This window comes from Marmota flaviventris, unplaced genomic scaffold (assembly GCF_047511675.1).
Source record: "Marmota flaviventris isolate mMarFla1 unplaced genomic scaffold, mMarFla1.hap1 Scaffold_961, whole genome shotgun sequence".
NCBI classification, from domain to species: domain Eukaryota; kingdom Metazoa; phylum Chordata; class Mammalia; order Rodentia; family Sciuridae; genus Marmota; species Marmota flaviventris.
In genome coordinates, this window is record NW_027288447.1 from 44,341 (window position 1) to 71,658 (window position 27,318).

The window sequence follows — 27,318 nt, forward strand, 5'->3', positions numbered from 1 at the left end:
GGAGCGGTGGAGGGGGCCAACACAGCGGGTGTTGGCAGGGGGCCTCCCTCGCCCCGCCCCAGCACAGCCCAGCCCAGCCCTACTCAACTCAACTCCAGGCTGGCTTTCTCGCTCCCACCTGACTCCGTCCCCGCGGCGGCGCGGGGGTCCTGGGAGACTGGCCGGCTCTCCCTCTGGGGTCCTCGGGCCCGGGTCGGGTCGGGGTGGAGTGGGCTAGGCGGGGCTGAGAGGGGCTGAGTCCCGCCTCCACCTCTGCCCCTCGGCACCTGGCTCCACCTACCGGGAGCCCCGCCCGGGGCCGGGCTTCTGCCCCTCCTCGCCAAGCCCCAAGACCCCCGACCCCCGGCACCCGGCACCCGCACCGCCACCCCACCCCGCCCCGCCCTTCGCCTGGCCCAGAAGCCCCAGAGAATCCCCAGCCGCCGCCGCCGCCGCGCGCGCTACCCTAGCCTAGCCTAGCCTAGCCTAGCCTAGCCGGGAGCCCAGAGAGCCAGGGGCCAAGACGCGAGCAGGCACCCCCGCCCCCCGCCGGACACGACAGAGACCCTGACAGAGGCCCAGCGCCCCAGCTGGGAATGCAGTGGGACTGGGCAATGGCGAGGGGCCGGCCACACACAACACCTGCGCGGGCCTAGCGCGTGGAGCCACGCTCAGGGAGGGAGGAGCACACGCAGGGACCCACAGACAACCGGGCAGCGGGTGGCCGGCCGGCTGTGGCCCGCTGGCTCCCAGTCAGTCAGTCAGTCAGTCACCGGGCCAGGCTCAGAAGTGCGCCGCTGGGGCCCCTGCCTCGCCCTCAGTTCCCCGTCCACTCTGCAAAGCAGCGCTTGGCCCACCCGCACCCCCACCCGAACCCCCCACCCCACCCCACCACACTCGACCCCACCCCCGAGTGACTCCCTTGGGACTGAGTGCCAAGGTCGGAGGGCTCTGCGCCTTGTTTGGACGCGTCAAGGACCAGCACCTGTACAGCACCGCCCTGAGGAAGGGCACAGACCCCTCCGTCCATTTGTCCATGGGCGGTGCTCCAGGAAAGGACCGCCTGGGAAAGGAGCGCCCTGAGTCAAACCCCGTCAGAGCCCAGTGGACGGCCTCACCAGACGGGAAGCCCCCTCACCCGCAAGCCTTGCGGGGGGGCGCGCGCCCACCGGGCCGTCGGGCCCTGCGTCGCGGCCAGGCGTCTCCAGGTGGACGGGTCGCCGCGACCAAAGGGGCCTCTGCCTCCCTGTCCCCACCGCCCGGGCTTCACCTCCCCTTGGCACGTGGTCCTCCCCGGCAACCCCCTGGCCCCGAACCACTTGCCTGCTCTGAAGGCTGCTTCCTCCTCTTCTCGGAGCACCTGCCCTCCTTGGACATCTGCTCTCTTGCTTGGTTCCCAGTGCAGCCTCTTAAGACCCTGTGGCCTCCTCGGCCTTCTCTCAGCCTCTGCTGAGCACACACCCTGAAGATGTGCACGCACTTCAAGGGGGATGTCTGAATCCACTCTTACATCCACGGGAAGTTAGATGGGAGATGAGAGAACCTGTGACCGTCCACTCTCGAGGCTACCATGGCCTCGGTGACTTGCACACCAGAGTGAGGTGGCTGGGGTGGGAGGGAGGAAGAGAGGGGTGAGTGAGTGAGTGTGTGTGTGTGAGAGAGAGAGAGACAGAGAGACAGAGACAGAGACAGAGACAGACAGACAGACAGAAGAGCCAAGGACAGAAACACACTGAGTGGGAGATGGAGACAGGAGGCCTCCTCACAGGCCAGTAGAGTCAAAAAGGTGAAGGAGAGATGGATGAACAGAGAGATAGACAGAAAGACATCTGCTTCCAGTGTGTGTGTGTGTGTGGGTGGGTGAGAGACAGAGAGAGATGGGTGAAGAGACAGACTCAGGGGGACCCTCAGGGAGGAAGGCGGTGGGAAGGGAGGCAGAGACACAGGAGGGACCCGGCAGAGGAGTTGCCAAGAGAAGGACCCAGGGAGAGACGCTGGATGGACTGTCTCACTCCCAGGACCTGGGTGGCCAGGCTCTGCTGGTGTGGCAAGAAGGGGTGGAGGAGCGGCCCCTGCGGGTGGGCCCTGTGTTCTGGGGAAAAGCAGGTGTCCGCCCCCCCACCCCCCATCCGCGAGTGTGAGGGGTGGGGATCGGTCAGGGTGCACAGGGATGGCCGAGGCCTGGACCAGGCTCGGCTCCGCCGGGTCGCCTGGAGTGTCCTAGCGTCCCTGAAGAGAGCCAGGCCTGTGGGCCTCGCTGCAGGCGCTGGGCGCCGGGCGCCGGAGGCCTGAAGGGACACCGGGAGCCCAGGGCTGCCCCTGCGCCCTACCCCCGCGGGCCCGGGGGTCACGGCCTGAGGCGGTCACGGACACTTTTCCTGGGCCACGCAAGAAAAGTGCGTGTGGGAAGGGGGCGCAAAAGCCTACAGCACCCGGTATTCCCAGGCGGTCTCCCATCCAAGTACTAACCAGGCCCGACCCTGCTTAGCTTCCGAGATCAGACGAGATCGGGCGCGTTCAGGGTGGTATGGCCGTAGACGGCGAAGGCTGCCCCGGAACGCCTCAAGAGCCTGCGCCGGGTTCCAGCGTTCAGCCCAGGGGCAGGGGAGGGCAGGGGAGGGCAGGGGAGCGGTGGAGGGGGCCAACACAGCGGGTGTTGGCAGGGGGCCTCCCTCGCCCCGCCCCAGCACAGCCCAGCCCAGCCCTACTCAACTCAACTCCAGGCTGGCTTTCTCGCTCCCACCTGACTCCGTCCCCGCGGCGGCGCGGGGGTCCTGGGAGACTGGCCGGCTCTCCCTCTGGGGTCCTCGGGCCCGGGTCGGGTCGGGGTGGAGTGGGCTAGGCGGGGCTGAGAGGGGCTGAGTCCCGCCTCCACCTCTGCCCCTCGGCACCTGGCTCCACCTACCGGGAGCCCCGCCCGGGGCCGGGCTTCTGCCCCTCCTCGCCAAGCCCCAAGACCCCCGACCCCCGGCACCCGGCACCCGCACCGCCACCCCACCCCGCCCCGCCCTTCGCCTGGCCCAGAAGCCCCAGAGAATCCCCAGCCGCCGCCGCCGCCGCGCGCGCTACCCTAGCCTAGCCTAGCCTAGCCTAGCCTAGCCGGGAGCCCAGAGAGCCAGGGGCCAAGACGCGAGCAGGCACCCCCGCCCCCCGCCGGACACGACAGAGACCCTGACAGAGGCCCAGCGCCCCAGCTGGGAATGCAGTGGGACTGGGCAATGGCGAGGGGCCGGCCACACACAACACCTGCGCGGGCCTAGCGCGTGGAGCCACGCTCAGGGAGGGAGGAGCACACGCAGGGACCCACAGACAACCGGGCAGCGGGTGGCCGGCCGGCTGTGGCCCGCTGGCTCCCAGTCAGTCAGTCAGTCAGTCACCGGGCCAGGCTCAGAAGTGCGCCGCTGGGGCCCCTGCCTCGCCCTCAGTTCCCCGTCCACTCTGCAAAGCAGCGCTTGGCCCACCCGCACCCCCACCCGAACCCCCCACCCCACCCCACCACACTCGACCCCACCCCCGAGTGACTCCCTTGGGACTGAGTGCCAAGGTCGGAGGGCTCTGCGCCTTGTTTGGACGCGTCAAGGACCAGCACCTGTACAGCACCGCCCTGAGGAAGGGCACAGACCCCTCCGTCCATTTGTCCATGGGCGGTGCTCCAGGAAAGGACCGCCTGGGAAAGGAGCGCCCTGAGTCAAACCCCGTCAGAGCCCAGTGGACGGCCTCACCAGACGGGAAGCCCCCTCACCCGCAAGCCTTGCGGGGGGGCGCGCGCCCACCGGGCCGTCGGGCCCTGCGTCGCGGCCAGGCGTCTCCAGGTGGACGGGTCGCCGCGACCAAAGGGGCCTCTGCCTCCCTGTCCCCACCGCCCGGGCTTCACCTCCCCTTGGCACGTGGTCCTCCCCGGCAACCCCCTGGCCCCGAACCACTTGCCTGCTCTGAAGGCTGCTTCCTCCTCTTCTCGGAGCACCTGCCCTCCTTGGACATCTGCTCTCTTGCTTGGTTCCCAGTGCAGCCTCTTAAGACCCTGTGGCCTCCTCGGCCTTCTCTCAGCCTCTGCTGAGCACACACCCTGAAGATGTGCACGCACTTCAAGGGGGATGTCTGAATCCACTCTTACATCCACGGGAAGTTAGATGGGAGATGAGAGAACCTGTGACCGTCCACTCTCGAGGCTACCATGGCCTCGGTGACTTGCACACCAGAGTGAGGTGGCTGGGGTGGGAGGGAGGAAGAGAGGGGTGAGTGAGTGAGTGTGTGTGTGTGAGAGAGAGAGAGACAGAGAGACAGAGACAGAGACAGAGACAGACAGACAGACAGAAGAGCCAAGGACAGAAACACACTGAGTGGGAGATGGAGACAGGAGGCCTCCTCACAGGCCAGTAGAGTCAAAAAGGTGAAGGAGAGATGGATGAACAGAGAGATAGACAGAAAGACATCTGCTTCCAGTGTGTGTGTGTGTGTGGGTGGGTGAGAGACAGAGAGAGATGGGTGAAGAGACAGACTCAGGGGGACCCTCAGGGAGGAAGGCGGTGGGAAGGGAGGCAGAGACACAGGAGGGACCCGGCAGAGGAGTTGCCAAGAGAAGGACCCAGGGAGAGACGCTGGATGGACTGTCTCACTCCCAGGACCTGGGTGGCCAGGCTCTGCTGGTGTGGCAAGAAGGGGTGGAGGAGCGGCCCCTGCGGGTGGGCCCTGTGTTCTGGGGAAAAGCAGGTGTCCGCCCCCCCACCCCCCATCCGCGAGTGTGAGGGGTGGGGATCGGTCAGGGTGCACAGGGATGGCCGAGGCCTGGACCAGGCTCGGCTCCGCCGGGTCGCCTGGAGTGTCCTAGCGTCCCTGAAGAGAGCCAGGCCTGTGGGCCTCGCTGCAGGCGCTGGGCGCCGGGCGCCGGAGGCCTGAAGGGACACCGGGAGCCCAGGGCTGCCCCTGCGCCCTACCCCCGCGGGCCCGGGGGTCACGGCCTGAGGCGGTCACGGACACTTTTCCTGGGCCACGCAAGAAAAGTGCGTGTGGGAAGGGGGCGCAAAAGCCTACAGCACCCGGTATTCCCAGGCGGTCTCCCATCCAAGTACTAACCAGGCCCGACCCTGCTTAGCTTCCGAGATCAGACGAGATCGGGCGCGTTCAGGGTGGTATGGCCGTAGACGGCGAAGGCTGCCCCGGAACGCCTCAAGAGCCTGCGCCGGGTTCCAGCGTTCAGCCCAGGGGCAGGGGAGGGCAGGGGAGGGCAGGGGAGCGGTGGAGGGGGCCAACACAGCGGGTGTTGGCAGGGGGCCTCCCTCGCCCCGCCCCAGCACAGCCCAGCCCAGCCCTACTCAACTCAACTCCAGGCTGGCTTTCTCGCTCCCACCTGACTCCGTCCCCGCGGCGGCGCGGGGGTCCTGGGAGACTGGCCGGCTCTCCCTCTGGGGTCCTCGGGCCCGGGTCGGGTCGGGGTGGAGTGGGCTAGGCGGGGCTGAGAGGGGCTGAGTCCCGCCTCCACCTCTGCCCCTCGGCACCTGGCTCCACCTACCGGGAGCCCCGCCCGGGGCCGGGCTTCTGCCCCTCCTCGCCAAGCCCCAAGACCCCCGACCCCCCGGCACCCGGCACCCGCACCGCCACCCCACCCCGCCCTTCGCCTGGCCCAGAAGCCCCAGAGAATCCCCAGCCGCCGCCGCCGCCGCGCGCGCTACCCTAGCCTAGCCTAGCCTAGCCTAGCCTAGCCTAGCCGGGAGCCCAGAGAGCCAGGGGCCAAGACGCGAGCAGGCACCCCCGCCCCCCGCCGGACACGACAGAGACCCTGACAGAGGCCCAGCGCCCCAGCTGGGAATGCAGTGGGACTGGGCAATGGCGAGGGGCCGGCCACACACAACACCTGCGCGGGCCTAGCGCGTGGAGCCACGCTCAGGGAGGGAGGAGCACACGCAGGGACCCACAGACAACCGGGCAGCGGGTGGCCAGCCGGCTGTGGCCCGCTGGCTCCCAGTCAGTCAGTCACCGGGCCAGGCTCAGAAGTGCGCCGCTGGGGCCCCTGCCTCGCCCTCAGTTCCCCGTCCACTCTGCAAAGCAGCGCTTGGCCCACCCGCACCCCCACCCGAACCCCCCACCCCACCCCACCACACTCGACCCCACCCCCGAGTGACTCCCTTGGGACTGAGTGCCAAGGTCGGAGGGCTCTGCGCCTTGTTTGGACGCGTCAAGGACCAGCACCTGTACAGCACCGCCCTGAGGAAGGGCACAGACCCCTCCGTCCATTTGTCCATGGGCGGTGCTCCAGGAAAGGACCGCCTGGGAAAGGAGCGCCCTGAGTCAAACCCCGTCAGAGCCCAGTGGACGGCCTCACCAGACGGGAAGCCCCCTCACCCGCAAGCCTTGCGGGGGGGCGCGCGCCCACCGGGCCGTCGGGCCCTGCGTCGCGGCCAGGCGTCTCCAGGTGGACGGGTCGCCGCGACCAAAGGGGCCTCTGCCTCCCTGTCCCCACCGCCCGGGCTTCACCTCCCCTTGGCACGTGGTCCTCCCCGGCAACCCCCTGGCCCCGAACCACTTGCCTGCTCTGAAGGCTGCTTCCTCCTCTTCTCGGAGCACCTGCCCTCCTTGGACATCTGCTCTCTTGCTTGGTTCCCAGTGCAGCCTCTTAAGACCCTGTGGCCTCCTCGGCCTTCTCTCAGCCTCTGCTGAGCACACACCCTGAAGATGTGCACGCACTTCAAGGGGGATGTCTGAATCCACTCTTACATCCACGGGAAGTTAGATGGGAGATGAGAGAACCTGTGACCGTCCACTCTCGAGGCTACCATGGCCTCGGTGACTTGCACACCAGAGTGAGGTGGCTGGGGTGGGAGGGAGGAAGAGAGGGGTGAGTGAGTGAGTGTGTGTGTGTGAGAGAGAGAGAGACAGAGAGACAGAGACAGAGACAGAGACAGACAGACAGACAGAAGAGCCAAGGACAGAAACACACTGAGTGGGAGATGGAGACAGGAGGCCTCCTCACAGGCCAGTAGAGTCAAAAAGGTGAAGGAGAGATGGATGAACAGAGAGATAGACAGAAAGACATCTGCTTCCAGTGTGTGTGTGTGTGTGGGTGGGTGAGAGACAGAGAGAGATGGGTGAAGAGACAGACTCAGGGGGACCCTCAGGGAGGAAGGCGGTGGGAAGGGAGGCAGAGACACAGGAGGGACCCGGCAGAGGAGTTGCCAAGAGAAGGACCCAGGGAGAGACGCTGGATGGACTGTCTCACTCCCAGGACCTGGGTGGCCAGGCTCTGCTGGTGTGGCAAGAAGGGGTGGAGGAGCGGCCCCTGCGGGTGGGCCCTGTGTTCTGGGGAAAAGCAGGTGTCCGCCCCCCCACCCCCCATCCGCGAGTGTGAGGGGTGGGGATCGGTCAGGGTGCACAGGGATGGCCGAGGCCTGGACCAGGCTCGGCTCCGCCGGGTCGCCTGGAGTGTCCTAGCGTCCCTGAAGAGAGCCAGGCCTGTGGGCCTCGCTGCAGGCGCTGGGCGCCGGGCGCCGGAGGCCTGAAGGGACACCGGGAGCCCAGGGCTGCCCCTGCGCCCTACCCCCGCGGGCCCGGGGGTCACGGCCTGAGGCGGTCACGGACACTTTTCCTGGGCCACGCAAGAAAAGTGCGTGTGGGAAGGGGGCGCAAAAGCCTACAGCACCCGGTATTCCCAGGCGGTCTCCCATCCAAGTACTAACCAGGCCCGACCCTGCTTAGCTTCCGAGATCAGACGAGATCGGGCGCGTTCAGGGTGGTATGGCCGTAGACGGCGAAGGCTGCCCCGGAACGCCTCAAGAGCCTGCGCCGGGTTCCAGCGTTCAGCCCAGGGGCAGGGGAGGGCAGGGGAGGGCAGGGGAGCGGTGGAGGGGGCCAACACAGCGGGTGTTGGCAGGGGGCCTCCCTCGCCCCGCCCCAGCACAGCCCAGCCCAGCCCTACTCAACTCAACTCCAGGCTGGCTTTCTCGCTCCCACCTGACTCCGTCCCCGCGGCGGCGCGGGGGTCCTGGGAGACTGGCCGGCTCTCCCTCTGGGGTCCTCGGGCCCGGGTCGGGTCGGGGTGGAGTGGGCTAGGCGGGGCTGAGAGGGGCTGAGTCCCGCCTCCACCTCTGCCCCTCGGCACCTGGCTCCACCTACCGGGAGCCCCGCCCGGGGCCGGGCTTCTGCCCCTCCTCGCCAAGCCCCAAGACCCCCGACCCCCCGGCACCCGGCACCCGCACCGCCACCCCACCCCGCCCTTCGCCTGGCCCAGAAGCCCCAGAGAATCCCCAGCCGCCGCCGCCGCCGCGCGCGCTACCCTAGCCTAGCCTAGCCTAGCCTAGCCTAGCCTAGCCGGGAGCCCAGAGAGCCAGGGGCCAAGACGCGAGCAGGCACCCCCGCCCCCCGCCGGACACGACAGAGACCCTGACAGAGGCCCAGCGCCCCAGCTGGGAATGCAGTGGGACTGGGCAATGGCGAGGGGCCGGCCACACACAACACCTGCGCGGGCCTAGCGCGTGGAGCCACGCTCAGGGAGGGAGGAGCACACGCAGGGACCCACAGACAACCGGGCAGCGGGTGGCCAGCCGGCTGTGGCCCGCTGGCTCCCAGTCAGTCAGTCACCGGGCCAGGCTCAGAAGTGCGCCGCTGGGGCCCCTGCCTCGCCCTCAGTTCCCCGTCCACTCTGCAAAGCAGCGCTTGGCCCACCCGCACCCCCACCCGAACCCCCCACCCCACCCCACCACACTCGACCCCACCCCCGAGTGACTCCCTTGGGACTGAGTGCCAAGGTCGGAGGGCTCTGCGCCTTGTTTGGACGCGTCAAGGACCAGCACCTGTACAGCACCGCCCTGAGGAAGGGCACAGACCCCTCCGTCCATTTGTCCATGGGCGGTGCTCCAGGAAAGGACCGCCTGGGAAAGGAGCGCCCTGAGTCAAACCCCGTCAGAGCCCAGTGGACGGCCTCACCAGACGGGAAGCCCCCTCACCCGCAAGCCTTGCGGGGGGGCGCGCGCCCACCGGGCCGTCGGGCCCTGCGTCGCGGCCAGGCGTCTCCAGGTGGACGGGTCGCCGCGACCAAAGGGGCCTCTGCCTCCCTGTCCCCACCGCCCGGGCTTCACCTCCCCTTGGCACGTGGTCCTCCCCGGCAACCCCCTGGCCCCGAACCACTTGCCTGCTCTGAAGGCTGCTTCCTCCTCTTCTCGGAGCACCTGCCCTCCTTGGACATCTGCTCTCTTGCTTGGTTCCCAGTGCAGCCTCTTAAGACCCTGTGGCCTCCTCGGCCTTCTCTCAGCCTCTGCTGAGCACACACCCTGAAGATGTGCACGCACTTCAAGGGGGATGTCTGAATCCACTCTTACATCCACGGGAAGTTAGATGGGAGATGAGAGAACCTGTGACCGTCCACTCTCGAGGCTACCATGGCCTCGGTGACTTGCACACCAGAGTGAGGTGGCTGGGGTGGGAGGGAGGAAGAGAGGGGTGAGTGAGTGAGTGTGTGTGTGTGAGAGAGAGAGAGACAGAGAGACAGAGACAGAGACAGAGACAGACAGACAGACAGAAGAGCCAAGGACAGAAACACACTGAGTGGGAGATGGAGACAGGAGGCCTCCTCACAGGCCAGTAGAGTCAAAAAGGTGAAGGAGAGATGGATGAACAGAGAGATAGACAGAAAGACATCTGCTTCCAGTGTGTGTGTGTGTGTGGGTGGGTGAGAGACAGAGAGAGATGGGTGAAGAGACAGACTCAGGGGGACCCTCAGGGAGGAAGGCGGTGGGAAGGGAGGCAGAGACACAGGAGGGACCCGGCAGAGGAGTTGCCAAGAGAAGGACCCAGGGAGAGACGCTGGATGGACTGTCTCACTCCCAGGACCTGGGTGGCCAGGCTCTGCTGGTGTGGCAAGAAGGGGTGGAGGAGCGGCCCCTGCGGGTGGGCCCTGTGTTCTGGGGAAAAGCAGGTGTCCGCCCCCCCACCCCCCATCCGCGAGTGTGAGGGGTGGGGATCGGTCAGGGTGCACAGGGATGGCCGAGGCCTGGACCAGGCTCGGCTCCGCCGGGTCGCCTGGAGTGTCCTAGCATCCCTGAAGAGAGCCAGGCCTGTGGGCCTCGCTGCAGGCGCTGGGCGCCGGGCGCCGGAGGCCTGAAGGGACACCGGGAGCCCAGGGCTGCCCCTGCGCCCTACCCCCGCGGGCCCGGGGGTCACGGCCTGAGGCGGTCACGGACACTTTTCCTGGGCCACGCAAGAAAAGTGCGTGTGGGAAGGGGGCGCAAAAGCCTACAGCACCCGGTATTCCCAGGCGGTCTCCCATCCAAGTACTAACCAGGCCCGACCCTGCTTAGCTTCCGAGATCAGACGAGATCGGGCGCGTTCAGGGTGGTATGGCCGTAGACGGCGAAGGCTGCCCCGGAACGCCTCAAGAGCCTGCGCCGGGTTCCAGCGTTCAGCCCAGGGGCAGGGGAGGGCAGGGGAGGGCAGGGGAGCGGTGGAGGGGGCCAACACAGCGGGTGTTGGCAGGGGGCCTCCCTCGCCCCGCCCCAGCACAGCCCAGCCCAGCCCTACTCAACTCAACTCCAGGCTGGCTTTCTCGCTCCCACCTGACTCCGTCCCCGCGGCGGCGCGGGGGTCCTGGGAGACTGGCCGGCTCTCCCTCTGGGGTCCTCGGGCCCGGGTCGGGTCGGGGTGGAGTGGGCTAGGCGGGGCTGAGAGGGGCTGAGTCCCGCCTCCACCTCTGCCCCTCGGCACCTGGCTCCACCTACCGGGAGCCCCGCCCGGGGCCGGGCTTCTGCCCCTCCTCGCCAAGCCCCAAGACCCCCGACCCCCGGCACCCGGCACCCGCACCGCCACCCCACCCCGCCCCGCCCTTCGCCTGGCCCAGAAGCCCCAGAGAATCCCCAGCCGCCGCCGCCGCCGCGCGCGCTACCCTAGCCTAGCCTAGCCTAGCCTAGCCTAGCCGGGAGCCCAGAGAGCCAGGGGCCAAGACGCGAGCAGGCACCCCCGCCCCCCGCCGGACACGACAGAGACCCTGACAGAGGCCCAGCGCCCCAGCTGGGAATGCAGTGGGACTGGGCAATGGCGAGGGGCCGGCCACACACAACACCTGCGCGGGCCTAGCGCGTGGAGCCACGCTCAGGGAGGGAGGAGCACACGCAGGGACCCACAGACAACCGGGCAGCGGGTGGCCGGCCGGCTGTGGCCCGCTGGCTCCCAGTCAGTCAGTCAGTCAGTCACCGGGCCAGGCTCAGAAGTGCGCCGCTGGGGCCCCTGCCTCGCCCTCAGTTCCCCGTCCACTCTGCAAAGCAGCGCTTGGCCCACCCGCACCCCCACCCGAACCCCCCACCCCACCCCACCACACTCGACCCCACCCCCGAGTGACTCCCTTGGGACTGAGTGCCAAGGTCGGAGGGCTCTGCGCCTTGTTTGGACGCGTCAAGGACCAGCACCTGTACAGCACCGCCCTGAGGAAGGGCACAGACCCCTCCGTCCATTTGTCCATGGGCGGTGCTCCAGGAAAGGACCGCCTGGGAAAGGAGCGCCCTGAGTCAAACCCCGTCAGAGCCCAGTGGACGGCCTCACCAGACGGGAAGCCCCCTCACCCGCAAGCCTTGCGGGGGGGCGCGCGCCCACCGGGCCGTCGGGCCCTGCGTCGCGGCCAGGCGTCTCCAGGTGGACGGGTCGCCGCGACCAAAGGGGCCTCTGCCTCCCTGTCCCCACCGCCCGGGCTTCACCTCCCCTTGGCACGTGGTCCTCCCCGGCAACCCCCTGGCCCCGAACCACTTGCCTGCTCTGAAGGCTGCTTCCTCCTCTTCTCGGAGCACCTGCCCTCCTTGGACATCTGCTCTCTTGCTTGGTTCCCAGTGCAGCCTCTTAAGACCCTGTGGCCTCCTCGGCCTTCTCTCAGCCTCTGCTGAGCACACACCCTGAAGATGTGCACGCACTTCAAGGGGGATGTCTGAATCCACTCTTACATCCACGGGAAGTTAGATGGGAGATGAGAGAACCTGTGACCGTCCACTCTCGAGGCTACCATGGCCTCGGTGACTTGCACACCAGAGTGAGGTGGCTGGGGTGGGAGGGAGGAAGAGAGGGGTGAGTGAGTGAGTGTGTGTGTGTGAGAGAGAGAGAGACAGAGAGACAGAGACAGAGACAGAGACAGACAGACAGACAGAAGAGCCAAGGACAGAAACACACTGAGTGGGAGATGGAGACAGGAGGCCTCCTCACAGGCCAGTAGAGTCAAAAAGGTGAAGGAGAGATGGATGAACAGAGAGATAGACAGAAAGACATCTGCTTCCAGTGTGTGTGTGTGTGTGGGTGGGTGAGAGACAGAGAGAGATGGGTGAAGAGACAGACTCAGGGGGACCCTCAGGGAGGAAGGCGGTGGGAAGGGAGGCAGAGACACAGGAGGGACCCGGCAGAGGAGTTGCCAAGAGAAGGACCCAGGGAGAGACGCTGGATGGACTGTCTCACTCCCAGGACCTGGGTGGTGCCAGGCTCTGCTGGTGTGGCAAGAAGGGGTGGAGGAGCGGCCCCTGCGGGTGGGCCCTGTGTTCTGGGGAAAAGCAGGTGTCCGCCCCCCACCCCCCATCCGCGAGTGTGAGGGGTGGGGATCGGTCAGGGTGCACAGGGATGGCCGAGGCCTGGACCAGGCTCGGCTCCGCCGGGTCGCCTGGAGTGTCCTAGCGTCCCTGAAGAGAGCCAGGCCTGTGGGCCTCGCTGCAGGCGCTGGGCGCCGGGCGCCGGAGGCCTGAAGGGACACCGGGAGCCCAGGGCTGCCCCTGCGCCCTACCCCCGCGGGCCCGGGGGTCACGGCCTGAGGCGGTCACGGACACTTTTCCTGGGCCACGCAAGAAAAGTGCGTGTGGGAAGGGGGCGCAAAAGCCTACAGCACCCGGTATTCCCAGGCGGTCTCCCATCCAAGTACTAACCAGGCCCGACCCTGCTTAGCTTCCGAGATCAGACGAGATCGGGCGCGTTCAGGGTGGTATGGCCGTAGACGGCGAAGGCTGCCCCGGAACGCCTCAAGAGCCTGCGCCGGGTTCCAGCGTTCAGCCCAGGGGCAGGGGAGGGCAGGGGAGGGCAGGGGAGCGGTGGAGGGGGCCAACACAGCGGGTGTTGGCAGGGGGCCTCCCTCGCCCCGCCCCAGCACAGCCCAGCCCAGCCCTACTCAACTCAACTCCAGGCTGGCTTTCTCGCTCCCACCTGACTCCGTCCCCGCGGCGGCGCGGGGGTCCTGGGAGACTGGCCGGCTCTCCCTCTGGGGTCCTCGGGCCCGGGTCGGGTCGGGGTGGAGTGGGCTAGGCGGGGCTGAGAGGGGCTGAGTCCCGCCTCCACCTCTGCCCCTCGGCACCTGGCTCCACCTACCGGGAGCCCCGCCCGGGGCCGGGCTTCTGCCCCTCCTCGCCAAGCCCCAAGACCCCCGACCCCCCGGCACCCGGCACCCGCACCGCCACCCCACCCCGCCCTTCGCCTGGCCCAGAAGCCCCAGAGAATCCCCAGCCGCCGCCGCCGCCGCGCGCGCTACCCTAGCCTAGCCTAGCCTAGCCTAGCCTAGCCTAGCCGGGAGCCCAGAGAGCCAGGGGCCAAGACGCGAGCAGGCACCCCGCCCCCCGCCGGACACGACAGAGACCCTGACAGAGGCCCAGCGCCCCAGCTGGGAATGCAGTGGGACTGGGCAATGGCGAGGGGCCGGCCACACACAACACCTGCGCGGGCCTAGCGCGTGGAGCCACGCTCAGGGAGGGAGGAGCACACGCAGGGACCCACAGACAACCGGGCAGCGGGTGGCCGGCCGGCTGTGGCCCGCTGGCTCCCAGTCAGTCAGTCAGTCAGTCACCGGGCCAGGCTCAGAAGTGCGCCGCTGGGGCCCCTGCCTCGCCCTCAGTTCCCCGTCCACTCTGCAAAGCAGCGCTTGGCCCACCCGCACCCCCACCCGAACCCCCCACCCCACCCCACCACACTCGACCCCACCCCGAGTGACTCCCTTGGGACTGAGTGCCAAGGTCGGAGGGCTCTGCGCCTTGTTTGGACGCGTCAAGGACCAGCACCTGTACAGCACCGCCCTGAGGAAGGGCACAGACCCCTCCGTCCATTTGTCCATGGGCGGTGCTCCAGGAAAGGACCGCCTGGGAAAGGAGCGCCCTGAGTCAAACCCCGTCAGAGCCCAGTGGACGGCCTCACCAGACGGGAAGCCCCCTCACCCGCAAGCCTTGCGGGGGGGCGCGCGCCCACCGGGCCGTCGGGCCCTGCGTCGCGGCCAGGCGTCTCCAGGTGGACGGGTCGCCGCGACCAAAGGGGCCTCTGCCTCCCTGTCCCCACCGCCCGGGCTTCACCTCCCCTTGGCACGTGGTCCTCCCCGGCAACCCCCTGGCCCCGAACCACTTGCCTGCTCTGAAGGCTGCTTCCTCCTCTTCTCGGAGCACCTGCCCTCCTTGGACATCTGCTCTCTTGCTTGGTTCCCAGTGCAGCCTCTTAAGACCCTGTGGCCTCCTCGGCCTTCTCTCAGCCTCTGCTGAGCACACACCCTGAAGATGTGCACGCACTTCAAGGGGGATGTCTGAATCCACTCTTACATCCACGGGAAGTTAGATGGGAGATGAGAGAACCTGTGACCGTCCACTCTCGAGGCTACCATGGCCTCGGTGACTTGCACACCAGAGTGAGGTGGCTGGGGTGGGAGGGAGGAAGAGAGGGGTGAGTGAGTGAGTGTGTGTGTGTGAGAGAGAGAGAGACAGAGAGACAGAGACAGAGACAGAGACAGACAGACAGACAGAAGAGCCAAGGACAGAAACACACTGAGTGGGAGATGGAGACAGGAGGCCTCCTCACAGGCCAGTAGAGTCAAAAAGGTGAAGGAGAGATGGATGAACAGAGAGATAGACAGAAAGACATCTGCTTCCAGTGTGTGTGTGTGTGTGGGTGGGTGAGAGACAGAGAGAGATGGGTGAAGAGACAGACTCAGGGGGACCCTCAGGGAGGAAGGCGGTGGGAAGGGAGGCAGAGACACAGGAGGGACCCGGCAGAGGAGTTGCCAAGAGAAGGACCCAGGGAGAGACGCTGGATGGACTGTCTCACTCCCAGGACCTGGGTGGCCAGGCTCTGCTGGTGTGGCAAGAAGGGGTGGAGGAGCGGCCCCTGCGGGTGGGCCCTGTGTTCTGGGGAAAAGCAGGTGTCCGCCCCCCCACCCCCCATCCGCGAGTGTGAGGGGTGGGGATCGGTCAGGGTGCACAGGGATGGCCGAGGCCTGGACCAGGCTCGGCTCCGCCGGGTCGCCTGGAGTGTCCTAGCGTCCCTGAAGAGAGCCAGGCCTGTGGGCCTCGCTGCAGGCGCTGGGCGCCGGGCGCCGGAGGCCTGAAGGGACACCGGGAGCCCAGGGCTGCCCCTGCGCCCTACCCCCGCGGGCCCGGGGGTCACGGCCTGAGGCGGTCACGGACACTTTTCCTGGGCCACGCAAGAAAAGTGCGTGTGGGAAGGGGCGCAAAAGCCTACAGCACCCGGTATTCCCAGGCGGTCTCCCATCCAAGTACTAACCAGGCCCGACCCTGCTTAGCTTCCGAGATCAGACGAGATCGGGCGCGTTCAGGGTGGTATGGCCGTAGACGGCGAAGGCTGCCCCGGAACGCCTCAAGAGCCTGCGCCGGGTTCCAGCGTTCAGCCCAGGGGCAGGGGAGGGCAGGGGAGGGCAGGGGAGCGGTGGAGGGGGCCAACACAGCGGGTGTTGGCAGGGGCCTCCCTCGCCCCGCCCCAGCACAGCCCAGCCCAGCCCTACTCAACTCAACTCCAGGCTGGCTTTCTCGCTCCCACCTGACTCCGTCCCCGCGGCGGCGCGGGGGTCCTGGGAGACTGGCCGGCTCTCCCTCTGGGGTCCTCGGGCCCGGGTCGGGTCGGGGTGGAGTGGGCTAGGCGGGGCTGAGAGGGGCTGAGTCCCGCCTCCACCTCTGCCCCTCGGCACCTGGCTCCACCTACCGGGAGCCCCGCCCGGGGCCGGGCTTCTGCCCCTCCTCGCCAAGCCCCAAGACCCCCGACCCCCCGGCACCCGGCACCCGCACCGCCACCCCACCCCGCCCTTCGCCTGGCCCAGAAGCCCCAGAGAATCCCCAGCCGCCGCCGCCGCCGCGCGCGCTACCCTAGCCTAGCCTAGCCTAGCCTAGCCTAGCCTAGCCGGGAGCCCAGAGAGCCAGGGGCCAAGACGCGAGCAGGCACCCCCGCCCCCCGCCGGACACGACAGAGACCCTGACAGAGGCCCAGCGCCCCAGCTGGGAATGCAGTGGGACTGGGCAATGGCGAGGGGCCGGCCACACACAACACCTGCGCGGGCCTAGCGCGTGGAGCCACGCTCAGGGAGGGAGGAGCACACGCAGGGACCCACAGACAACCGGGCAGCGGGTGGCCAGCCGGCTGTGGTCCGCTGGCTCCCAGTCAGTCAGTCACCGGGCCAGGCTCAGAAGTGCGCCGCTGGGGCCCCTGCCTCGCCCTCAGTTCCCCGTCCACTCTGCAAAGCAGCGCTTGGCCCACCCGCACCCCCACCCGAACCCCCCACCCCACCCCACCACACTCGACCCCACCCCCGAGTGACTCCCTTGGGACTGAGTGCCAAGGTCGGAGGGCTCTGCGCCTTGTTTGGACGCGTCAAGGACCAGCACCTGTACAGCACCGCCCTGAGGAAGGGCACAGACCCCTCCGTCCATTTGTCCATGGGCGGTGCTCCAGGAAAGGACCGCCTGGGAAAGGAGCGCCCTGAGTCAAACCCCGTCAGAGCCCAGTGGACGGCCTCACCAGACGGGAAGCCCCCTCACCCGCAAGCCTTGCGGGGGGGCGCGCGCCCACCGGGCCGTCGGGCCCTGCGTCGCGGCCAGGCGTCTCCAGGTGGACGGGTCGCCGCGACCAAAGGGGCCTCTGCCTCCCTGTCCCCACCGCCCGGGCTTCACCTCCCCTTGGCACGTGGTCCTCCCCGGCAACCCCCTGGCCCCGAACCACTTGCCTGCTCTGAAGGCTGCTTCCTCCTCTTCTCGGAGCACCTGCCCTCCTTGGACATCTGCTCTCTTGCTTGGTTCCCAGTGCAGCCTCTTAAGACCCTGTGGCCTCCTCGGCCTTCTCTCAGCCTCTGCTGAGCACACACCCTGAAGATGTGCACGCACTTCAAGGGGGATGTCTGAATCCACTCTTACATCCACGGGAAGTTAGATGGGAGATGAGAGAACCTGTGACCGTCCACTCTCGAGGCTACCATGGCCTCGGTGACTTGCACACCAGAGTGAGGTGGCTGGGGTGGGAGGGAGGAAGAGAGGGGTGAGTGAGTGAGTGTGTGTGTGTGAGAGAGAGAGAGACAGAGAGACAGAGACAGAGACAGAGACAGACAGACAGACAGAAGAGCCAAGGACAGAAACACACTGAGTGGGAGATGGAGACAGGAGGCCTCCTCACAGGCCAGTAGAGTCAAAAAGGTGAAGGAGAGATGGATGAACAGAGAGATAGACAGAAAGACATCTGCTTCCAGTGTGTGTGTGTGTGTGGGTGGGTGAGAGACAGAGAGAGATGGGTGAAGAGACAGACTCAGGGGGACCCTCAGGGAGGAAGGCGGTGGGAAGGGAGGCAGAGACACAGGAGGGACCCGGCAGAGGAGTTGCCAAGAGAAGGACCCAGGGAGAGACGCTGGATGGACTGTCTCACTCCCAGGACCTGGGTGGCCAGGCTCTGCTGGTGTGGCAAGAAGGGGTGGAGGAGCGGCCCCTGCGGGTGGGCCCTGTGTTCTGGGGAAAAGCAGGTGTCCGCCCCCCCACCCCCCATCCGCGAGTGTGAGGGGTGGGGATCGGTCAGGGTGCACAGGGATGGCCGAGGCCTGGACCAGGCTCGGCTCCGCCGGGTCGCCTGGAGTGTCCTAGCGTAGCCAGGCCTGTGGGCCTCGCTGCAGGCGCTGGGCGCCGGGCGCCGGAGGCCTGAAGGGACACCGGGAGCCCAGGGCTGCCCCTGCGCCCTACCCCCGCGGGCCCGGGGGTCACGGCCTGAGGCGGTCACGGACACTTTTCCTGGGCCACGCAAGAAAAGTGCGTGTGGGAAGGGGGCGCAAAAGCCTACAGCACCCGGTATTCCCAGGCGGTCTCCCATCCAAGTACTAACCAGGCCCGACCCTGCTTAGCTTCCGAGATCAGACGAGATCGGGCGCGTTCAGGGTGGTATGGCCGTAGACGGCGAAGGCTGCCCCGGAACGCCTCAAGAGCCTGCGCCGGGTTCCAGCGTTCAGCCCAGGGGCAGGGGAGGGCAGGGGAGGGCAGGGGAGCGGTGGAGGGGGCCAACACAGCGGGTGTTGGCAGGGGGCCTCCCTCGCCCCGCCCCAGCACAGCCCAGCCCAGCCCTACTCAACTCAACTCCAGGCTGGCTTTCTCGCTCCCACCTGACTCCGTCCCCGCGGCGGCGCGGGGGTCCTGGGAGACTGGCCGGCTCTCCCTCTGGGGTCCTCGGGCCCGGGTCGGGTCGGGGTGGAGTGGGCTAGGCGGGGCTGAGAGGGGCTGAGTCCCGCCTCCACCTCTGCCCCTCGGCACCTGGCTCCACCTACCGGGAGCCCCGCCCGGGGCCGGGCTTCTGCCCCTCCTCGCCAAGCCCCAAGACCCCCGACCCCCCGGCACCCGGCACCCGCACCGCCACCCCACCCCGCCCTTCGCCTGGCCCAGAAGCCCCAGAGAATCCCCAGCCGCCGCCGCCGCCGCGCGCGCTACCCTAGCCTAGCCTAGCCTAGCCTAGCCTAGCCTAGCCGGGAGCCCAGAGAGCCAGGGGCCAAGACGCGAGCAGGCACCCCCGCCCCCCGCCGGACACGACAGAGACCCTGACAGAGGCCCAGCGCCCCAGCTGGGAATGCAGTGGGACTGGGCAATGGCGAGGGGCCGGCCACACACAACACCTGCGCGGGCCTAGCGCGTGGAGCCACGCTCAGGGAGGGAGGAGCACACGCAGGGACCCACAGACAACCGGGCAGCGGGTGGCCGGCCGGCTGTGGCCCGCTGGCTCCCAGTCAGTCAGTCAGTCAGTCACCGGGCCAGGCTCAGAAGTGCGCCGCTGGGGCCCCTGCCTCGCCCTCAGTTCCCCGTCCACTCTGCAAAGCAGCGCTTGGCCCACCCGCACCCCCACCCGAACCCCCCACCCCACCCCACCACACTCGACCCCACCCCCGAGTGACTCCCTTGGGACTGAGTGCCAAGGTCGGAGGGCTCTGCGCCTTGTTTGGACGCGTCAAGGACCAGCACCTGTACAGCACCGCCCTGAGGAAGGGCACAGACCCCTCCGTCCATTTGTCCATGGGCGGTGCTCCAGGAAAGGACCGCCTGGGAAAGGAGCGCCCTGAGTCAAACCCCGTCAGAGCCCAGTGGACGGCCTCACCAGACGGGAAGCCCCCTCACCCGCAAGCCTTGCGGGGGGGCGCGCGCCCACCGGGCCGTCGGGCCCTGCGTCGCGGCCAGGCGTCTCCAGGTGGACGGGTCGCCGCGACCAAAGGGGCCTCTGCCTCCCTGTCCCCACCGCCCGGGCTTCACCTCCCCTTGGCACGTGGTCCTCCCCGGCAACCCCCTGGCCCCGAACCACTTGCCTGCTCTGAAGGCTGCTTCCTCCTCTTCTCGGAGCACCTGCCCTCCTTGGACATCTGCTCTCTTGCTTGGTTCCCAGTGCAGCCTCTTAAGACCCTGTGGCCTCCTCGGCCTTCTCTCAGCCTCTGCTGAGCACACACCCTGAAGATGTGCACGCACTTCAAGGGGGATGTCTGAATCCACTCTTACATCCACGGGAAGTTAGATGGGAGATGAGAGAACCTGTGACCGTCCACTCTCGAGGCTACCATGGCCTCGGTGACTTGCACACCAGAGTGAGGTGGCTGGGGTGGGAGGGAGGAAGAGAGGGGTGAGTGAGTGAGTGTGTGTGTGTGAGAGAGAGAGAGACAGAGAGACAGAGACAGAGACAGAGACAGACAGACAGACAGAAGAGCCAAGGACAGAAACACACTGAGTGGGAGATGGAGACAGGAGGCCTCCTCACAGGCCAGTAGAGTCAAAAAGGTGAAGGAGAGATGGATGAACAGAGAGATAGACAGAAAGACATCTGCTTCCAGTGTGTGTGTGTGTGTGGGTGGGTGAGAGACAGAGAGAGATGGGTGAAGAGACAGACTCAGGGGGACCCTCAGGGAGGAAGGCGGTGGGAAGGGAGGCAGAGACACAGGAGGGACCCGGCAGAGGAGTTGCCAAGAGAAGGACCCAGGGAGAGACGCTGGATGGACTGTCTCACTCCCAGGACCTGGGTGGCCAGGCTCTGCTGGTGTGGCAAGAAGGGGTGGAGGAGCGGCCCCTGCGGGTGGGCCCTGTGTTCTGGGGAAAAGCAGGTGTCCGCCCCCCCACCCCCCATCCGCGAGTGTGAGGGGTGGGGATCGGTCAGGGTGCACAGGGATGGCCGAGGCCTGGACCAGGCTCGGCTCCGCCGGGTCGCCTGGAGTGTCCTAGCGTCCCTGAAGAGAGCCAGGCCTGTGGGCCTCGCTGCAGGCGCTGGGCGCCGGGCGCCGGAGGCCTGAAGGGACACCGGGAGCCCAGGGCTGCCCCTGCGCCCTACCCCCGCGGGCCCGGGGGTCACGGCCTGAGGCGGTCACGGACACTTTTCCTGGGCCACGCAAGAAAAGTGCGTGTGGGAAGGGGGCGCAAAAGCCTACAGCACCCGGTATTCCCAGGCGGTCTCCCATCCAAGTACTAACCAGGCCCGACCCTGCTTAGCTTCCGAGATCAGACGAGATCGGGCGCGTTCAGGGTGGTATGGCCGTAGACGGCGAAGGCTGCCCCGGAACGCCTCAAGAGCCTGCGCCGGGTTCCAGCGTTCAGCCCAGGGGCAGGGGAGGGCAGGGGAGGGCAGGGGAGCGGTGGAGGGGGCCAACACAGCGGGTGTTGGCAGGGGGCCTCCCTCGCCCCGCCCCAGCACAGCCCAGCCCAGCCCTACTCAACTCAACTCCAGGCTGGCTTTCTCGCTCCCACCTGACTCCGTCCCCGCGGCGGCGCGGGGGTCCTGGGAGACTGGCCGGCTCTCCCTCTGGGGTCCTCGGGCCCGGGTCGGGTCGGGGTGGAGTGGGCTAGGCGGGGCTGAGAGGGGCTGAGTCCCGCCTCCACCTCTGCCCCTCGGCACCTGGCTCCACCTACCGGGAGCCCCGCCCGGGGCCGGGCTTCTGCCCCTCCTCGCCAAGCCCCAAGACCCCCGACCCCCCGGCACCCGGCACCCGCACCGCCACCCCACCCCGCCCCGCCCTTCGCCTGGCCCAGAAGCCCCAGAGAATCCCCAGCCGCCGCCGCCGCCGCGCGCGCTACCCTAGCCTAGCCTAGCCTAGCCTAGCCTAGCCTAGCCGGGAGCCCAGAGAGCCAGGGGCCAAGACGCGAGCAGGCACCCCCGCCCCCCGCCGGACACGACAGAGACCCTGACAGAGGCCCAGCGCCCCAGCTGGGAATGCAGTGGGACTGGGCAATGGCGAGGGGCCGGCCACACACAACACCTGCGCGGGCCTAGCGCGTGGAGCCACGCTCAGGGAGGGAGGAGCACACGCAGGGACCCACAGACAACCGGGCAGCGGGTGGCCGGCCGGCTGTGGCCCGCTGGCTCCCAGTCAGTCAGTCAGTCAGTCACCGGGCCAGGCTCAGAAGTGCGCCGCTGGGGCCCCTGCCTCGCCCTCAGTTCCCCGTCCACTCTGCAAAGCAGCGCTTGGCCCACCCGCACCCCCACCCGAACCCCCCACCCCACCCCACCACACTCGACCCCACCCCCGAGTGACTCCCTTGGGACTGAGTGCCAAGGTCGGAGGGCTCTGCGCCTTGTTTGGACGCGTCAAGGACCAGCACCTGTACAGCACCGCCCTGAGGAAGGGCACAGACCCCTCCGTCCATTTGTCCATGGGCGGTGCTCCAGGAAAGGACCGCCTGGGAAAGGAGCGCCCTGAGTCAAACCCCGTCAGAGCCCAGTGGACGGCCTCACCAGACGGGAAGCCCCCTCACCCGCAAGCCTTGCGGGGGGGCGCGCGCCCACCGGGCCGTCGGGCCCTGCGTCGCGGCCAGGCGTCTCCAGGTGGACGGGTCGCCGCGACCAAAGGGGCCTCTGCCTCCCTGTCCCCACCGCCCGGGCTTCACCTCCCCTTGGCACGTGGTCCTCCCCGGCAACCCCCTGGCCCCGAACCACTTGCCTGCTCTGAAGGCTGCTTCCTCCTCTTCTCGGAGCACCTGCCCTCCTTGGACATCTGCTCTCTTGCTTGGTTCCCAGTGCAGCCTCTTAAGACCCTGTGGCCTCCTCGGCCTTCTCTCAGCCTCTGCTGAGCACACACCCTGAAGATGTGCACGCACTTCAAGGGGGATGTCTGAATCCACTCTTACATCCACGGGAAGTTAGATGGGAGATGAGAGAACCTGTGACCGTCCACTCTCGAGGCTACCATGGCCTCGGTGACTTGCACACCAGAGTGAGGTGGCTGGGGTGGGAGGGAGGAAGAGAGGGGTGAGTGAGTGAGTGTGTGTGTGTGAGAGAGAGAGAGACAGAGAGACAGAGACAGAGACAGAGACAGACAGACAGACAGAAGAGCCAAGGACAGAAACACACTGAGTGGGAGATGGAGACAGGAGGCCTCCTCACAGGCCAGTAGAGTCAAAAAGGTGAAGGAGAGATGGATGAACAGAGAGATAGACAGAAAGACATCTGCTTCCAGTGTGTGTGTGTGTGTGGGTGGGTGAGAGACAGAGAGAGATGGGTGAAGAGACAGACTCAGGGGGACCCTCAGGGAGGAAGGCGGTGGGAAGGGAGGCAGAGACACAGGAGGGACCCGGCAGAGGAGTTGCCAAGAGAAGGACCCAGGGAGAGACGCTGGATGGACTGTCTCACTCCCAGGACCTGGGTGGCCAGGCTCTGCTGGTGTGGCAAGAAGGGGTGGAGGAGCGGCCCCTGCGGGTGGGCCCTGTGTTCTGGGGAAAAGCAGGTGTCCGCCCCCCCACCCCCCATCCGCGAGTGTGAGGGGTGGGGATCGGTCAGGGTGCACAGGGATGGCCGAGGCCTGGACCAGGCTCGGCTCCGCCGGGTCGCCTGGAGTGTCCTAGCGTCCCTGAAGAGAGCCAGGCCTGTGGGCCTCGCTGCAGGCGCTGGGCGCCGGGCGCCGGAGGCCTGAAGGGACACCGGGAGCCCAGGGCTGCCCCTGCGCCCTACCCCCGCGGGCCCGGGGGTCACGGCCTGAGGCGGTCACGGACACTTTTCCTGGGCCACGCAAGAAAAGTGCGTGTGGGAAGGGGGCGCAAAAGCCTACAGCACCCGGTATTCCCAGGCGGTCTCCCATCCAAGTACTAACCAGGCCCGACCCTGCTTAGCTTCCGAGATCAGACGAGATCGGGCGCGTTCAGGGTGGTATGGCCGTAGACGGCGAAGGCTGCCCCGGAACGCCTCAAGAGCCTGCGCCGGGTTCCAGCGTTCAGCCCAGGGGCAGGGGAGGGCAGGGGAGGGCAGGGGAGCGGTGGAGGGGGCCAACACAGCGGGTGTTGGCAGGGGGCCTCCCTCGCCCCGCCCCAGCACAGCCCAGCCCAGCCCTACTCAACTCAACTCCAGGCTGGCTTTCTCGCTCCCACCTGACTCCGTCCCCGCGGCGGCGCGGGGGTCCTGGGAGACTGGCCGGCTCTCCCTCTGGGGTCCTCGGGCCCGGGTCGGGTCGGGGTGGAGTGGGCTAGGCGGGGCTGAGAGGGGCTGAGTCCCGCCTCCACCTCTGCCCCTCGGCACCTGGCTCCACCTACCGGGAGCCCCGCCCGGGGCCGGGCTTCTGCCCCTCCTCGCCAAGCCCCAAGACCCCCGACCCCCCGGCACCCGGCACCCGCACCGCCACCCCACCCCGCCCTTCGCCTGGCCCAGAAGCCCCAGAGAATCCCCAGCCGCCGCCGCCGCCGCGCGCGCTACCCTAGCCTAGCCTAGCCTAGCCTAGCCTAGCCTAGCCGGGAGCCCAGAGAGCCAGGGGCCAAGACGCGAGCAGGCACCCCCGCCCCCCGCCGGACACGACAGAGACCCTGACAGAGGCCCAGCGCCCCAGCTGGGAATGCAGTGGGACTGGGCAATGGCGAGGGGCCGGCCACACACAACACCTGCGCGGGCCTAGCGCGTGGAGCCACGCTCAGGGAGGGAGGAGCACACGCAGGGACCCACAGACAACCGGGCAGCGGGTGGCCGGCCGGCTGTGGCCCGCTGGCTCCCAGTCAGTCAGTCAGTCAGTCACCGGGCCAGGCTCAGAAGTGCGCCGCTGGGGCCCCTGCCTCGCCCTCAGTTCCCCGTCCACTCTGCAAAGCAGCGCTTGGCCCACCCGCACCCCCACCCGAACCCCCCACCCCACCCCACCACACTCGACCCCACCCCCGAGTGACTCCCTTGGGACTGAGTGCCAAGGTCGGAGGGCTCTGCGCCTTGTTTGGACGCGTCAAGGACCAGCACCTGTACAGCACCGCCCTGAGGAAGGGCACAGACCCCTCCGTCCATTTGTCCATGGGCGGTGCTCCAGGAAAGGACCGCCTGGGAAAGGAGCGCCCTGAGTCAAACCCCGTCAGAGCCCAGTGGACGGCCTCACCAGACGGGAAGCCCCCTCACCCGCAAGCCTTGCGGGGGGGCGCGCGCCCACCGGGCCGTCGGGCCCTGCGTCGCGGCCAGGCGTCTCCAGGTGGACGGGTCGCCGCGACCAAAGGGGCCTCTGCCTCCCTGTCCCCACCGCCCGGGCTTCACCTCCCCTTGGCACGTGGTCCTCCCCGGCAACCCCCTGGCCCCGAACCACTTGCCTGCTCTGAAGGCTGCTTCCTCCTCTTCTCGGAGCACCTGCCCTCCTTGGACATCTGCTCTCTTGCTTGGTTCCCAGTGCAGCCTCTTAAGACCCTGTGGCCTCCTCGGCCTTCTCTCAGCCTCTGCTGAGCACACACCCTGAAGATGTGCACGCACTTCAAGGGGGATGTCTGAATCCACTCTTACATCCACGGGAAGTTAGATGGGAGATGAGAGAACCTGTGACCGTCCACTCTCGAGGCTACCATGGCCTCGGTGACTTGCACACCAGAGTGAGGTGGCTGGGGTGGGAGGGAGGAAGAGAGGGGTGAGTGAGTGAGTGTGTGTGTGTGAGAGAGAGAGAGACAGAGAGACAGAGACAGAGACAGAGACAGACAGACAGACAGAAGAGCCAAGGACAGAAACACACTGAGTGGGAGATGGAGACAGGAGGCCTCCTCACAGGCCAGTAGAGTCAAAAAGGTGAAGGAGAGATGGATGAACAGAGAGATAGACAGAAAGACATCTGCTTCCAGTGTGTGTGTGTGTGTGGGTGGGTGAGAGACAGAGAGAGATGGGTGAAGAGACAGACTCAGGGGGACCCTCAGGGAGGAAGGCGGTGGGAAGGGAGGCAGAGACACAGGAGGGACCCGGCAGAGGAGTTGCCAAGAGAAGGACCCAGGGAGAGACGCTGGATGGACTGTCTCACTCCCAGGACCTGGGTGGCCAGGCTCTGCTGGTGTGGCAAGAAGGGGTGGAGGAGCGGCCCCTGCGGGTGGGCCCTGTGTTCTGGGGAAAAGCAGGTGTCCGCCCCCCCACCCCCCATCCGCGAGTGTGAGGGGTGGGGATCGGTCAGGGTGCACAGGGATGGCCGAGGCCTGGACCAGGCTCGGCTCCGCCGGGTCGCCTGGAGTGTCCTAGCGTCCCTGAAGAGAGCCAGGCCTGTGGGCCTCGCTGCAGGCGCTGGGCGCCGGGCGCCGGAGGCCTGAAGGGACACCGGGAGCCCAGGGCTGCCCCTGCGCCCTACCCCCGCGGGCCCGGGGGTCACGGCCTGAGGCGGTCACGGACACTTTTCCTGGGCCACGCAAGAAAAGTGCGTGTGGGAAGGGGGCGCAAAAGCCTACAGCACCCGGTATTCCCAGGCGGTCTCCCATCCAAGTACTAACCAGGCCCGACCCTGCTTAGCTTCCGAGATCAGACGAGATCGGGCGCGTTCAGGGTGGTATGGCCGTAGACGGCGAAGGCTGCCCCGGAACGCCTCAAGAGCCTGCGCCGGGTTCCAGCGTTCAGCCCAGGGGCAGGGGAGGGCAGGGGAGGGCAGGGGAGCGGTGGAGGGGGCCAACACAGCGGGTGTTGGCAGGGGGCCTCCCTCGCCCCGCCCCAGCACAGCCCAGCCCAGCCCTACTCAACTCAACTCCAGGCTGGCTTTCTCGCTCCCACCTGACTCCGTCCCCGCGGCGGCGCGGGGGTCCTGGGAGACTGGCCGGCTCTCCCTCTGGGGTCCTCGGGCCCGGGTCGGGTCGGGGTGGAGTGGGCTAGGCGGGGCTGAGAGGGGCTGAGTCCCGCCTCCACCTCTGCCCCTCGGCACCTGGCTCCACCTACCGGGAGCCCCGCCCGGGGCCGGGCTTCTGCCCCTCCTCGCCAAGCCCCAAGACCCCCGACCCCCCGGCACCCGGCACCCGCACCGCCACCCCACCCCGCCCTTCGCCTGGCCCAGAAGCCCCAGAGAATCCCCAGCCGCCGCCGCCGCCGCGCGCGCTACCCTAGCCTAGCCTAGCCTAGCCTAGCCTAGCCTAGCCGGGAGCCCAGAGAGCCAGGGGCCAAGACGCGAGCAGGCACCCCCGCCCCCCGCCGGACACGACAGAGACCCTGACAGAGGCCCAGCGCCCCAGCTGGGAATGCAGTGGGACTGGGCAATGGCGAGGGGCCGGCCACACACAACACCTGCGCGGGCCTAGCGCGTGGAGCCACGCTCAGGGAGGGAGGAGCACACGCAGGGACCCACAGACAACCGGGCAGCGGGTGGCCAGCCGGCTGTGGTCCGCTGGCTCCCAGTCAGTCAGTCACCGGGCCAGGCTCAGAAGTGCGCCGCTGGGGCCCCTGCCTCGCCCTCAGTTCCCCGTCCACTCTGCAAAGCAGCGCTTGGCCCACCCGCACCCCCACCCGAACCCCCCACCCCACCCCACCACACTCGACCCCACCCCCGAGTGACTCCCTTGGGACTGAGTGCCAAGGTCGGAGGGCTCTGCGCCTTGTTTGGACGCGTCAAGGACCAGCACCTGTACAGCACCGCCCTGAGGAAGGGCACAGACCCCTCCGTCCATTTGTCCATGGGCGGTGCTCCAGGAAAGGACCGCCTGGGAAAGGAGCGCCCTGAGTCAAACCCCGTCAGAGCCCAGTGGACGGCCTCACCAGACGGGAAGCCCCCTCACCCGCAAGCCTTGCGGGGGGGCGCGCGCCCACCGGGCCGTCGGGCCCTGCGTCGCGGCCAGGCGTCTCCAGGTGGACGGGTCGCCGCGACCAAAGGGGCCTCTGCCTCCCTGTCCCCACCGCCCGGGCTTCACCTCCCCTTGGCACGTGGTCCTCCCCGGCAACCCCCTGGCCCCGAACCACTTGCCTGCTCTG

General features: G+C 67.9%; 10 non-coding genes across 10 annotated transcripts; all 10 read right to left on the bottom strand.

The window, feature by feature from the left end:
• Window positions 1–2,399: 2,399 nt before the first annotated feature.
• On the bottom strand, window positions 2,400–2,518 carry LOC139704504 (5S ribosomal RNA). The gene has a single exon (XR_011706386.1). It is a non-coding gene; the product is annotated as a 5S ribosomal RNA (ribosomal RNA).
• Window positions 2,519–5,003: 2,485 nt separating this feature from the next.
• On the bottom strand, window positions 5,004–5,122 carry LOC139704505 (5S ribosomal RNA). Its single transcript, XR_011706387.1, has one exon. It is a non-coding gene; the product is annotated as a 5S ribosomal RNA (ribosomal RNA).
• A 2,478-nt stretch (window positions 5,123–7,600) lies between these two features.
• LOC139704507 (5S ribosomal RNA) lies at window positions 7,601–7,719 on the bottom strand. The gene has a single exon (XR_011706389.1). It is a non-coding gene; the product is annotated as a 5S ribosomal RNA (ribosomal RNA).
• A 2,478-nt stretch (window positions 7,720–10,197) lies between these two features.
• LOC139704508 (5S ribosomal RNA) lies at window positions 10,198–10,316 on the bottom strand. The gene has a single exon (XR_011706390.1). It is a non-coding gene; the product is annotated as a 5S ribosomal RNA (ribosomal RNA).
• Window positions 10,317–12,802: 2,486 nt separating this feature from the next.
• Window positions 12,803–12,921, bottom strand: LOC139704509 (5S ribosomal RNA). The gene has a single exon (XR_011706391.1). It is a non-coding gene; the product is annotated as a 5S ribosomal RNA (ribosomal RNA).
• Window positions 12,922–15,404: 2,483 nt separating this feature from the next.
• On the bottom strand, window positions 15,405–15,523 carry LOC139704510 (5S ribosomal RNA). The gene has a single exon (XR_011706392.1). It is a non-coding gene; the product is annotated as a 5S ribosomal RNA (ribosomal RNA).
• Window positions 15,524–17,990: 2,467 nt separating this feature from the next.
• LOC139704511 (5S ribosomal RNA) lies at window positions 17,991–18,109 on the bottom strand. The gene has a single exon (XR_011706393.1). It is a non-coding gene; the product is annotated as a 5S ribosomal RNA (ribosomal RNA).
• Window positions 18,110–20,595: 2,486 nt separating this feature from the next.
• Window positions 20,596–20,714, bottom strand: LOC139704512 (5S ribosomal RNA). The gene has a single exon (XR_011706394.1). It is a non-coding gene; the product is annotated as a 5S ribosomal RNA (ribosomal RNA).
• A 2,491-nt stretch (window positions 20,715–23,205) lies between these two features.
• On the bottom strand, window positions 23,206–23,324 carry LOC139704513 (5S ribosomal RNA). Its single transcript, XR_011706395.1, has one exon. It is a non-coding gene; the product is annotated as a 5S ribosomal RNA (ribosomal RNA).
• A 2,486-nt stretch (window positions 23,325–25,810) lies between these two features.
• On the bottom strand, window positions 25,811–25,929 carry LOC139704514 (5S ribosomal RNA). Its single transcript, XR_011706396.1, has one exon. It is a non-coding gene; the product is annotated as a 5S ribosomal RNA (ribosomal RNA).
• Window positions 25,930–27,318: the final 1,389 nt, after the last annotated feature.